Raw genomic sequence first — 12,285 nt, 5'->3', positions numbered from 1 at the left:
AGATGGGCATGGATGTTCACTCAGGGCCAGTCTTCCCCAGCAAAAAGAGGAGGATTGGCAGTAGTTAGCTCAGGGCTGATCTTCCTCAAAAAAAAAAAAGTACAGAAAGTTTAAAAATTTAATTTACAAACATTTTTATTGTGGAGAAGTGTAACAATGAATAAGAAGACCTCTGAGCATAATAATATGTCTGTTAGGATAAAAGTATGTAGGAGAAATGGGATAATAACATGAGTTTAAAGAGAAGAGGGAGTGACGTACAGTCTCTGGCTGCCAGAGAACAACTCGCTTATATATATATGTTTTCTTAAGATTGGCCCTGACCTAACATCTGTTGCCAATCTTTTTTTTCTTCTTCTCCCCAAAGCCCCCCAGTACATAGTTGTGTATTCTAGTTGCAGGTCCTTCTGGTTGTGCTGTGTGGGACGCCGCCTCAGCATGGCTTGATGAGCGGTGCCGTGCTGGCACCCAGGATCCGAACCAGTAAAACCCTGGGCCGCAAAGCAGAGCGCGTGTACTTAACCACTTGGCGACGGGGCCGGCCCCTAGATATATTTTTATATGGGTGATGATAGGCATCAAATTGCTCGGATTTTAGACTCAATTGGGTATTTTAAAAAGAGCATTGCAATAGTTTATTTTAAAAATATCTATATTAATAATATGCTGGAAATTACAACCTTTGCAATTATTTAAGCATATGAAATATTATAGACATCAACTAAAAATTTTGTGAAGGGATACGTGGTTTAAAAAATTCTTTCAGGGGACATGCTGAAAGTCTCTGCTTAGACAGTGTTCAAATGCAGGAGTGTCTTTGCACGTGGGTGTAGCTCAGCTAGGTGTAGCCTCGTTTCTCCTGACCTTAGATTCCCCACTGAATCACGAGGATGAGAGCTGCTTTCTTTCTTCCTTTCAAAAGTTTTTCTTACTTGATTGTTCTGAGAATTCGTGAGTTAAACATTTGTTAAGTATTTTGCAATATTTGGCTGAAAGTACAAAGTCTTATTTATTATTGTTGGATGGAAGAAGGTATTATACAAGTGCAAAGTATCGTTTTCTTTCCAGGGCACACAGCATTATCACGCTTAATCCCCGGAAACCTCGTGACCCCATTCTCCTGCGCGGCCTCCTCAGTTACAAAACCAGCCACAAACCGAGCTAATGAGGGCCTCCTGGCAGAGGATTGGCACTTTCTCCTTTTCTTCAGAGTTTCTATTGCCTGAGAGGTGTGATCACTTTTTTCTCGGGCTGGACTGAGAGTCCTCACGTGGTGCTCCTGCAGCGAGGAGGACCTGGGCAGTGAGCAAATCAAGAGGGTCGAGTGCTTATTTTGATCTGTCCTTGTCTACTCATGTGACCCTAGACAAGTCACTTCACTTCTCTGAGGCTCATTTTTCTCACCTCAAAAATGAGGCAATTGGAATAAGTAATTTCTATGATTCCCTCACACTTAAAATTTCTTCTTAGCATGTCAAAATGCTGAAAAACTGCTCTGAAAACTTCAGCATATTGATGTATGTAATTTGGTAATCTGCAATACACACCAAGAGAAGTACAAGTGAATTAAATGCGTGAGAGATGCTGTCTGCCAAATACCTTTAGGGTAAAGTTCTTTGATTCCAGTTTTCATGGTCAATGTGTTTTAAGCTGTTGGATCTATGTGGCTGCTGCTGGCAGTGGTGGAGGTGATGGTGGCGGTGGAGGTGATGGAGCTGGTGGATCTGGTGGTGTAAACTCCACAGTGACCTTGATGAAAACACACGTATGAATGCCTTCATCACAGAGTCCGTTCCTCTTTTTGATTCCCCCGGTACTGCAGCACACCACCTTGCACAAAGCAGATGCTCGATAAATGTTTGATGAAACGGTGTCTGGCAGATAACTACAGAGGCATCTTGCCCTAATATCAGAGGCCAAAACTAACGCTCTTGTAAAAGATCTTGTAAAGATCTCAGGTTTAATTTCACTTGATATAACAGGCTTTCTAAGAAAGCTGTGAAAATACTGTCACTGAAGTCATTTAAATTGGTGTTGCTCACACTTAACTCTCTGGAGAAGGATGAAAGCTTGAGCGGATTACAGAAGGGCCTTTACTCAAAAGCAGTGGAAAAAAGGCCACTGAAGTAAATCCGCTCAAAAAGGGATCAAAATTTCATAGGAAGAATTTGACTTGAACGATATCTGAATATTGAAACTAAAAATTATAAAAATAATTTTATCTTATATGTAACAGAATTTAGGTTATTATAGAAACTATGGGCTGGTCTTTGAAATGTACAAAGGCTGAATCAAGTATTGCTTTTTTTTTTTGGAGGGCACATCATTTTTCCAACAAATTTAACAACACACAGGACACCCTTCACTTAACACGCAGAAATACTCAAAGGGTTTCAGTGATTTTCCCTAATGCCTTCCTTAGTCTTTGGGTTTTCAGATAATTCCACTAACACATGATTATTAATACTTATTAATTTTTTTCTTCTTCCATTGTTAACTGGTCTACCAATTACGTGAGATTCCAAATATTCTCTAAAAATAATTGACTTAATGAAATTTTTTATCTTTTGCAAGACTTACCTTTTCATTTTGCCTTGTGTGAATGGAAATTTACAACTTGCAACAATCAGAGACACTCTCAGGGTTAAGTGGGTAGAGATGCTTAAGTGCATGTTGAGGAATATTTTCACTATATGGTGACTTTTGCTTTCCTCTATCAGTGTTTCAGTGGAGCTCCTGATAATTAATACCCAGATAACAAGTTGCTCAGCCAGCAACTATTCAACATTATTGACAGAAGCTTACTGTGGCAGATAATATTGTCCAAAGATGGCTGTAACAATATTTCTCGTCCCACATGCTCATTTTACCATGTGACCTTGCACCTCTCTCATCAGGGGGTGGCATCTATATCCCTCCCATTGAAGCTGGGTGGACTTCTGTGGCCTCTCTGCCAGCAGAATGTGTTGGAAGTGACTCTGTGTGATTTCAGAGGCTAGATCATAAAGGGTGACAAGCATCTGCCTGGCCCTGTCTCTCAGGACAGCTCTCCTGGAACGCTGCTACCACAGTGTGAAGAAACCCAGGTCACATGGAGAGGCCACCTGTGGGTGTTCCAGTCGACAGTCTCAGTTAAGGTCTCAGACAACGGCCAGAATCAGTCACCAGACATATGAGTGAGGCAGCATTGAGCTACTCCAGCCCCAGCCGCCAGCTGACACCAGCTACATGAGACACCTTGAGACAACCACCTGCTGAGCTCAGTCAAGCCCCAGCACCCTGAGAGATAACGATAACAAATTATTTTTGTCCTTTACTCCACTAAGCTTGGGGAGGCTTCTTTTGCAGCAATAGGTGTCTGAAACACTTACTTTAATGTACTTGGCCTTTTTATTTTTTTAAAGATTGGCACCTGAGCTAATATCTGTTGCCAGTCGTCTTTGTTTTTTTTCCTTTCTTTCTTCTTCTTCTCCCCAAAGCCCCCCATTGTATAGTTGTATATCCTAGTTGTGAGTGCCTCTGGCCGTGCTATGTGGGACGCCACCTCAGCATGGCCTGATGAGCAGTGCCATGTCCACTCAGGATCTGAACTGGTAAAACCCTGGGCCACCGAAGCAGAGCACAGGAACTTAACCACTTGGCCACGGGGCTAGCCCCTGCACTTGGTCTTTTATTTAATTTAATTAATTAATTTATTTTTTGAGGAAGATTAGCCCTGAGCTAACATCTGCTGCCAATCCTCCTATTTTTTTTTTTAACTGAGGAAGATTGGCCCTGAGCTAATATCCATGCCCATCTTCCTCTACTTTATATGTGGGATGCCTACCACAGCACGGCTTGCCACGGGGTGCTGTGTCTGCACCCGGGATCCAAGCCGGCAAACCCAGGGCCGCCGAAGCGGAATGTGTGAACTTAACCGCTGCGCCACTGGCCTGGCCCCTACTTGGCCTTTTAAATACTTCTAATGTACTAGTGCTTTACAGTGGTAGCCCTGCAAGCATAAGCATTCCATAGTTCCTGTGCCTAGGGCTGCTGCCCAACCCTGAGGACCCTCAGCGTGGTGAGGAGAAGGCCAAGAAGTGGGTCTTCATTTCCTGAAACATCCAGATACTCACTCCCATGAAGCTCTCAAGATGATATCAAGGGGGCCGGCCCTGTGCCAAGTGGTTAAAGTTCCGGGCACTCCAACTCGGCAGCCCAGGTTTGCGGTTTGGATCCTACTTCACTCATGAGCCATGCTGTGGAAGTGACCCACACACAAAGTGGAGGAAGATTGGCACAGATGTTAGCTCAGGGCTAATCTTCCTCACACACACTCAAATGATATCAAGATGACAGGAGCCTGGTTAGTGCCACTGAGGTCCCTCTCCATCAAGAGAGAGTCCTAAGAGGATGGGCCTAAGCTCCTCTGGCGTGAAAGGCAGCCGAGCCCTCAGGGGGTGTTGTTGGCCTCTCTTACCGCTGGCTGTGCTGGGGAAGCTTCTCGCCACTTCCCAAGCCTGGCCTCTAGATAGAGGCCAAGACTTCGACTCGTTAGACTGTGCTCTGTTCTTGGAGCATTTTGCTCCAGGTAGGGGACGTTGTAAATTTGAAGGACCAGCACTGGAGAGAAGATCCAGAGCTGGAGGAAACGAGCCATCACTGAAATGTCAAACAGGATGAAGGTGAAAAAGAAAACTTGTAGCCAGAACAACACATGCAGAGCACAGGGGACAGTGGCCACCTGGGGCACAGCCGTCCGCCTTGATCATTCCCTTCTGTTATTTCAGTGTGGACTTCTAGATCGTGGAGGAGTGGAGTGCAAGGATGATACCGTCCGTGGACTGATAGCAGCTGTGTGGCCATGTGCTTGGAGTTCTTACATTAAACAGTACTTGCTTGAGTGTGCAGGGCCTCAGTGGAATCAATCTGTGTCACAGAAGGACTAAAGGACCATGGTGGGCCCAAAATAGGGGAAACAGGTATATTTATAGCTTTTTCTAAGCCCAAGTAAAGGGGGTAAAAGAGACATTCATGGGTTTTTTTTTGTTTTATTCTAGGTATTAGTCATCAGTTCAATTTCAAGTAACATAAATGCACTCAAAGCAGTTCACATAATAGGAACTTATTGGTCTTGTAACTGTTTAGCTGTGGACTTCAGGCATGGTTACATCCAGTAGCTCAAACAATATCTTTGGGGATTTATCTCTTCTTCTGTCCTTGCTGTCCACTTGTCTCTAATTGTCTTTATTCTACACTCAGGCTTCTTGTGTGTGGTGAACATGATTTCGGCCTCAGTGGCTAGACTTGTACCTCCTTGCTTGCAGCTCAGTGTGAAAAGGCTGAGGCACTAGTCATTGCAGGTAAAAAGACCGAGGCAGGACTCTGATCGGCCAGGCTTGAGTCATAGTCCTACTCCTAAGGCTGGAGGGCCAGGCAGAAGGTCACCACCGGTCTCACCCAAACCACTTGGGATTGGTCCCTCGTAGGCACAGAAGTGCTCTGTGATCATAAAGAGGGGGGAAATGTACAGGACCAACTAAAACATGAAATGTCCATTAGAACTGTCCAGCGACTTTGGCCAGGATTGGACAGGGACTGAGACTAGGGGCAGATGCCCCCCCTGGGAGTAAGGACTGGGCAGGTGGCTAGAACTTTTCGTATCCTCCATAGTCTGGGAAACGTCCAGAAGTGGTCAGGGTGTAGGAGGCTAAGGAACCCCCGAATGCTTCTCTGACCCTATTCTGCTATGAAGGTAGGAACCAGCGAGGCGGCCTCCCCGTGCTCCTGACGCGCTTCCACCACCGTCTCTACCCCGAGACCCTTCAGCGGAAGGGTGATTGTGATGCTTCGAAAAGTTTGGGAACTTCTGATTCACATAAAAATCCCAAAAGTTGCATTCAGAAGTTCTCCGTGGGTAGTTAGTGGCTTTAAATATGCGTTTTGAACTTTTTGTCGAAACATAAAATACATACAGAAAACCTACAGGAGTGTGCAATGTGATGAATTTTCGCAGGCTGAGCACACTTATGGAACCAGGACCCAGATCAAGAAGGAAAACATCTCCAGGACCCAGAAGCACCCTTCCTGGAGTCCCTCCCAGTCACTGGTCTCCTGCCGAGGGTGAGGACCATCTTGACTTCGCTTTTCCTGTTTTTGTAACTCCTATGAGTGTGATTATACAGCGTACACTCCTGAGTGTTTCTCTTCTTTTGCTCAATGTTCTACCTGTAAGATTTGTCCCTACTGTGTTTGTGGTTGTCGTTTGTTCATTCTACATTCTGGTGTGGTAAGGTGCCTCATTGTTTATTTATTCAGTCTACACTCTGAGGGGATTTGGGTGCTTGCAATTTGGAGGTTTTACTGCTATAAACTATGAATATTCTAGCACGTTTCTTCGGGTCAACATGTGTGAACATTTCTGTTTGGTTTGTACCTATAAGTGGGAGTTCGTGGCTTTAAATATTTTGGGCTATTAAGTAAGATTGCCTTTTAAGTGAGTCAGCTTTGACATTTAACGATAGCATTTAAAATACTCCATAGCCTTCTTCCCATTCTCGGTGTTCTTCCTAACCGGAAGGGCGCTGGTCAACATCTACAATCAGAATAAGGCAGGAATGAAGGAGCGGGGCTGAGACTGGTCACTCCAACAAAAAGTCACGATCCCTCACTCAGTTCCTGGGTCCGAGCCGATTATCAGTCAGGAAGCCCTTGACTGAAGGGGTGGCCAGGTCCTCAGGAGCGGGACCCTGGAACACCGTGGCAAGTAATGCTGTCGGGATTCTCAGTCATTTCCAAAGAAATCTGTGGCTATTTTCTTGGGCGACTGTACGCTGGAGAAAGGAGAATACGCAGACATTTCAAGGACTATTGGATACAGCTCCTGAGTTGACACAGACATCTGGAAACCTGAAGCATTGTCATGCACCTTTCCCCACAGTTAGAGTGGGGGATATGGGGACCAGATAAAATGGAGTTCTGGCTAAAGTCTGACTTGCAGTGGCTTCCCTGAGTCTGCAGACCCATCTGGTGGCCATTTCCTCAGTTTCTGGGTATATAATTGGGATTGACCCACTTGGCAGTTGGCCTAGCCCCTCCATCGGCCCTTGGTCTGTTGGGTAAGAATTCTCACAGTGCGGAAGGTCAAGTAGAAGCCTCTGAAATGGCAACCTGCCAAACTGCCTGCCCCCAGCAAGATAGCAAGTCTAAACCAATATTACATCCTGGGGGGAGGGTGTGAGTGGGGGTGGTAGGGATTAGTGCCACCACTGGAGATCTAAAGGATGCAGGGCATTTGTGGCCCCTAACTTATCCCTGTTTAATTCACCAACCTGGAACAAAGAAAGTGACTGTGGGCTCCTGGGAGCCCAACCAAGTAGTAGCCATGATGGCAGCTTCTGTGCCAGCCATGTTGTTCTTGCTAGAGCAAAATTAATAAGGCCTCAGGTACATGGTATGAGGTGGTTGATTTGGCAAATGAGTTATTTTCCATTCCAACTAGAAGAGAGGATCAGAAGCAGTTTGCATTTGTGTGGAATGGACAATATTTATTTATAGTTTTGCCCCAGGGATGTGTTAACTCTCCTGTCCTCTGTTATATATAGTTCAGATATAGATCTGGACCATCTAAACGTCCCAGAGAACATCACACCGATCCATTACATCGATGGCCCTGTGCCGGTCAGGCAGGATGCGCAAGATATGGCTAGTGTGTGGGAAACCTTGGTAGCAGACATGCACACCAGAGGAGGGGAGACAAACCCTCTGAAGATTCAGGGATCTGCCGCCTCCATAATCAGGGCTTTGCCGGGACAACCGCTCTGAAGTAAAATACAAAGTGCTGCTGCTTGCATCTCCTGCTACAAAGAGGGGAACACAATGCCTAGTGACCTGTTCGGGCACTGGAGGCAACATATTCCATACCCAGGAATGTTACATCACCATCCCAGGTGACATGGAAGGCTGCTGTCTTGGAGTGAGGCCTAGACCACAAAAGGTCTCTACAGCAACGACAGATTGTGGCGCAAGCAGCCCTGTTACCTGAGCGCACTACCTGGCACGGCCTACGGTGTTGGAGGTGGGAAGAGATGCAGTATGGGATTTACAGCAAGCCCCAGCGGGAGGCTCACAGTTCAGGGCCCGGGACTTCAGGAGCAGGGCCATGCCGTCTGTGGCAGAGAGTTAAACATCTCTGGGAGACAGCTCCTGGTGCGTTAGCAGGCCCTGGTGGAGATGGAACCCTTGGCCATGGGGGACCAAGTGAGCTTACCTCTAGAATTGCCTATTATGAGCTAGGTTCTGTTGGATCCTCCAAGTCATAAAGTTGGACAAGCCCAGAGCAGTCCATCATAAAATGGAAATGGTACATCCTGGATTGAGCCTGAGCAGGAGCAGAGGCATAAGCTGCACAAGCAGGTACCCCAGACCCCCATGGGACCCACCACGGATTCACCCACTTCCTTCACTCTCTGTAGGGACCCAACCAGCTGAAGGGAGAGTGAAAAGCCCAAGCGTGGTTTATGGATAGGTTTGCTCAGCTTGTGAGTGCAAGACAAAAACAGACACTGGCTCAGAAACTTCCCAGTGCATAGACCCTCAGGCTTTGCAAGGTCATTCACTTTGTGTGGAAGGAGAGGTGACTGCTTGAGAGGTAAATATATACACTTTCCTGTGCAGTGACCCTCAAAGGGAAGGGACTGGAAGACTGGAGACAAAGGAGTAAGAAGCAGAGGCATGTGGATGGATATACGGGAGTGGGCGAGAAGCATGAAGATTTTGTTACATATTAATGCCCACCCAAAAGCATTCAGCCTTAAGGAGGCACTAGAAAACCAAGTAGACAAAAGAGGCTTGGCTAGTTTATGTTAGCCAGTCTTTGCCGTCAACCACCTGAGAACTGACACAACGGACAAATGGAAGGGGACAGAGGCAGAGGCTATGCGTGGGCCCAGTAGCATGGACTCCCATTTATCAAAGCTCATCTAGCTCCTGCTGCTCTAAATGTCCAATGTGCCAACAACAGAAACTGAGCCTCCAATACAGCTCTATTCCTAGAAGAGTCCAATTAGCCACTTGGCAAGGTGACCACAGTGGCCCCTTCTGTCCACTTTGTCTGCACAGGAATAGATACCTATCCTGGATATGGGTTTGCCTTTCCTGCCCACCGAGCCTCAGTCAGCCCCACTATCTGGAAACTTACAGAATGCCTGATCTGTAGGCATGAAATCCCATACAACACAGCATCCGGTCAGCGAACCCACTGTGCAGTGAGGGAGGTGCAGAAATGACCCCTTGGCTATAGGATCCACTGGTTGTACTATGTACTACAATATCTAACATTAGCTAAACTGATAGAGAGAAGGCACAGCTGACACGCCAGCTTGTAAGCAATACTCAGCAGGGATGGGGCGCCATCCTTCAGGGTACAGTGTATACACCAAATCAGAGACCTTCAGATGTTATGTCACTCATAGGAAGAATGCACGGGTCCAAGAACAAAGGGGTGGAAGCAAGAGTGGGCCCACTTAACATCACTCGCAGTGACTCATGGGGGATCTTTGTGCTTCCCAACCTTACAACTTTGGGCTTTGCAGGGGTAGAAGTTCAGGTGCCCAAAGGGAGTGCACTTTTGCTAGGGGACATACAACAGTACCACTGAAGTATAATCTATGAATGCTGAGTAGGCACTCCAGACTCCTGTGTCCAGGGACCAACAGGCGAGACGAGTCGTCATCGTTCTGGCTGGAATCAGCGACCCTGAGCAGCGGGAGGAGCTAAGGCTGCTCTTGCACAAGTAGGGCAGGCAGGCAGGGAGGAAATGTGCACGTCCAGGCGATCCCCTCCGTACCTCCGGGGATTCTCTCTCCCAGTTCTAACTGTGGATGGACATACACAGCAGCCCCAGTCTGAAGGGTATGATTCCAAGGGCCTGGGCCCCTCTGGAATGAAGCTGAGATGCACCACCAGGGAAGCAAGCCGTCCACACCTGCACGGTGACAGCATCGCATGTGGAGACTCAAGAGTGGATAGTGGAGGAGAGAGAAGATAAACACAAGTTGTGGCCTCAAGACCAACTGCAGCAACAGGGGCTGTGGTTTGTGTTCCTCACCTTCCTCTTCTAAGGTCCCCCTCAGGAGGAGAAGTCCACTGGAAGCCTGGAAGAACCACACCCTGAAAAGGGATGGAGAAGTCAGTCTCCGTGCTGCAGTCTGTGTAGACTGCGGTGGGAACCATGTGGGTTCATGCTTAGGGCTCCCTCCAGGAATGAACCCACCGTGAGGAGAGCAGTGGGCTGGCGGCCGCAGGTGCTGTGTCTGGGAGCTACTGCACACTTCACACGGAAGGCCACCAGGGATGGCACAGAGCTGGCTGCGAAAGCTGAGCCATCCTCGCCCCTCCCAGGACACCTCTGTCCGTCAGCGACTGCCGTGGACTTCCCCATCAGGCTGGCCAGGACTGTCTCAGAGCCGCCCCGCTCTCGGAGGCTCTTCCTACCCCATCCTCCTTGCCCAGGGCTCACACCAGCACTGCAATGCGAAGACTCTCCCGGCCTCCTCTTCTCTCTGCCCTCTATTCTGTACAGGCATTTCCTTCAGTACATCTCCTGCTCACCTAATTCCATCTCGGTGGCCTCTGCTTCCTGGTGGATCTGAACTGACCCACGAACCATGCTTGCTAGTTCTTTTCCAAGTAACCGTCTTCTTTCTTAATTTTTCTTTTTCTTGATGGAGAGTTTGAACACGGAAGGTTAAACAGACACCTACCTCATAAGTACAGGTACCTGTGCTGGCCCATTTACTGTAATTCAGCTCTGCAGAGGAGTTACAGGATGTGTCTGTGTCTTCTAGAACTTGTACCAAGGAAACAGAGCTCCAGTCTGTGTGTTTGCAGAAGCACAGGCTCACCTTCCAAGTTTTCCAGGCCTTCCTCTCTGGGTCCCTCCCGCCTGCCAGCTGGACTTTAGTGGTAGGCACTCTGTTTGTCACCTTTAAACCACAGCACTGCAAATGCAAAAGAAAGACGTTTCCAGAAGAATAGAAATTCCTGGTTTAAGGGAGGCCCTTTTGAGTTCAGACGGATGTGTGACAACGGACAGAAAGAGCAGTCTTGTTCCCAGACCCGCTCATGATGCGGCCCAAGCTGCAGCTTCATGGAGCACAGGAGTAAACTGAGTGGGCATCTTCCTCGGGGGGATGTGGTGGCCACTGGGGAGGTTCCCTTGCAAGCAAATAAGTCTGGGTAGGAAAACACCGACATGTGGGGTTCTTATTGACTCTCCTACAAACCTCCCCCCGCTTCAGGCTGTGGGGAAATAGAAAAGGCTGAGTGAAGGTAAAACCGGAGACTGTGCAAAGGCCTTCGCTGACGGGAGGAAGAGGGGGCTGGGTCTCTCGCGTGCCAGCGGCCTGCGGTGGAGGCTGTGAAGTTCGGCTTCCAAACGCCTTTGGCCAAGCTGCCCAGAGAGTCTAAGGGAGGATCCATTAGCAAGGATGAGACTTACCGCCAGATTACGTCGGTCCTTCCAGCTAAACAGACTGAGGCTTCTTTCTCGGAAGTCTCTTTGTGGGGGTGTTCAAACACTCACACAAAAAGCTTTGAAACCCATGTGAGGTTTTTTGTGAGCAGAGCGTCTAAGAGAACTTATGTGGAGAAATCGATGTAACTATTGCTCCAGAGTTGTCAGAGAATTCATCAGACAGTTCCCCCTCTGTTGGTGATAACTGTTCGAAGCACGGGATCCATCACTTCTAACTGAGACGCAGGCTTGTGACGTGAAGCAACGAGCACCAGCCCTTGCGCACTTCAGTGCACCCGTCCGCAGGGCAGAGAGAAGAGAGATTTCTCACCCAGGGGTATTTAAATCAGCATCAGAGAACTCTGTCCTTCCTCACTGAAAGGAACAAGACGCCATATTTAATTGAATAAGGCAGTCTGGTTTTTTTTTTTTTTTTGAATAAGGCAGTCTTTCAACAGTTACAAGAGAAGTGAGCGACTAAAACTCGAGAAGCGTTTTTCCTTGAAACCATTAACTAGTTTTATTTTTATAGACGCAATGCCAACTAGCCAGACTGAATTATATGATCATCTCCGACGCTGAACTCCTGGCCGTGCCATCTGTACCAGGAAGAGCCTTGACCGACACTTTCATAGACACTAGTTACAGTATTTTTAGTAATTTTTTAGTAAGATGGTAAGCTACATCTCAGGAATCTTCTCATTCACTTTTCCTTTGGCATTTTAGTTTTAAGTCTCTTTTCAAATATCTTCAGATTCTTTTCCCTCCTGTGAAATACAAAAATGATGTCA

The 12,285-nt window shown here is 47.4% G+C and overlaps 1 long non-coding RNA gene across 1 annotated transcript; it reads right to left on the bottom strand.

Moving 5' to 3' along the window:
* Nucleotides 1-10,688: 10,688 nt before the first annotated feature.
* LOC138918095 (uncharacterized) lies at nucleotides 10,689-12,036 on the bottom strand. The gene is made up of 2 exons (XR_011427070.1): nucleotides 11,480-12,036; nucleotides 10,689-10,979 (listed from the first exon to the last, which is right to left on the bottom strand). It is a non-coding gene; the product is annotated as an uncharacterized lncRNA (long non-coding RNA).
* Between the last annotated feature and the right edge of the window lie 249 nt (nucleotides 12,037-12,285).

This window comes from Equus caballus, chromosome 16 (genome assembly GCF_041296265.1).
Source record: "Equus caballus isolate H_3958 breed thoroughbred chromosome 16, TB-T2T, whole genome shotgun sequence".
NCBI classification, from domain to species: Eukaryota; Metazoa; Chordata; class Mammalia; order Perissodactyla; family Equidae; genus Equus; species Equus caballus.
Note: the sequence above shows the minus strand (reverse complement) of the source record. Positions and strands in the feature narration are given on the sequence as shown.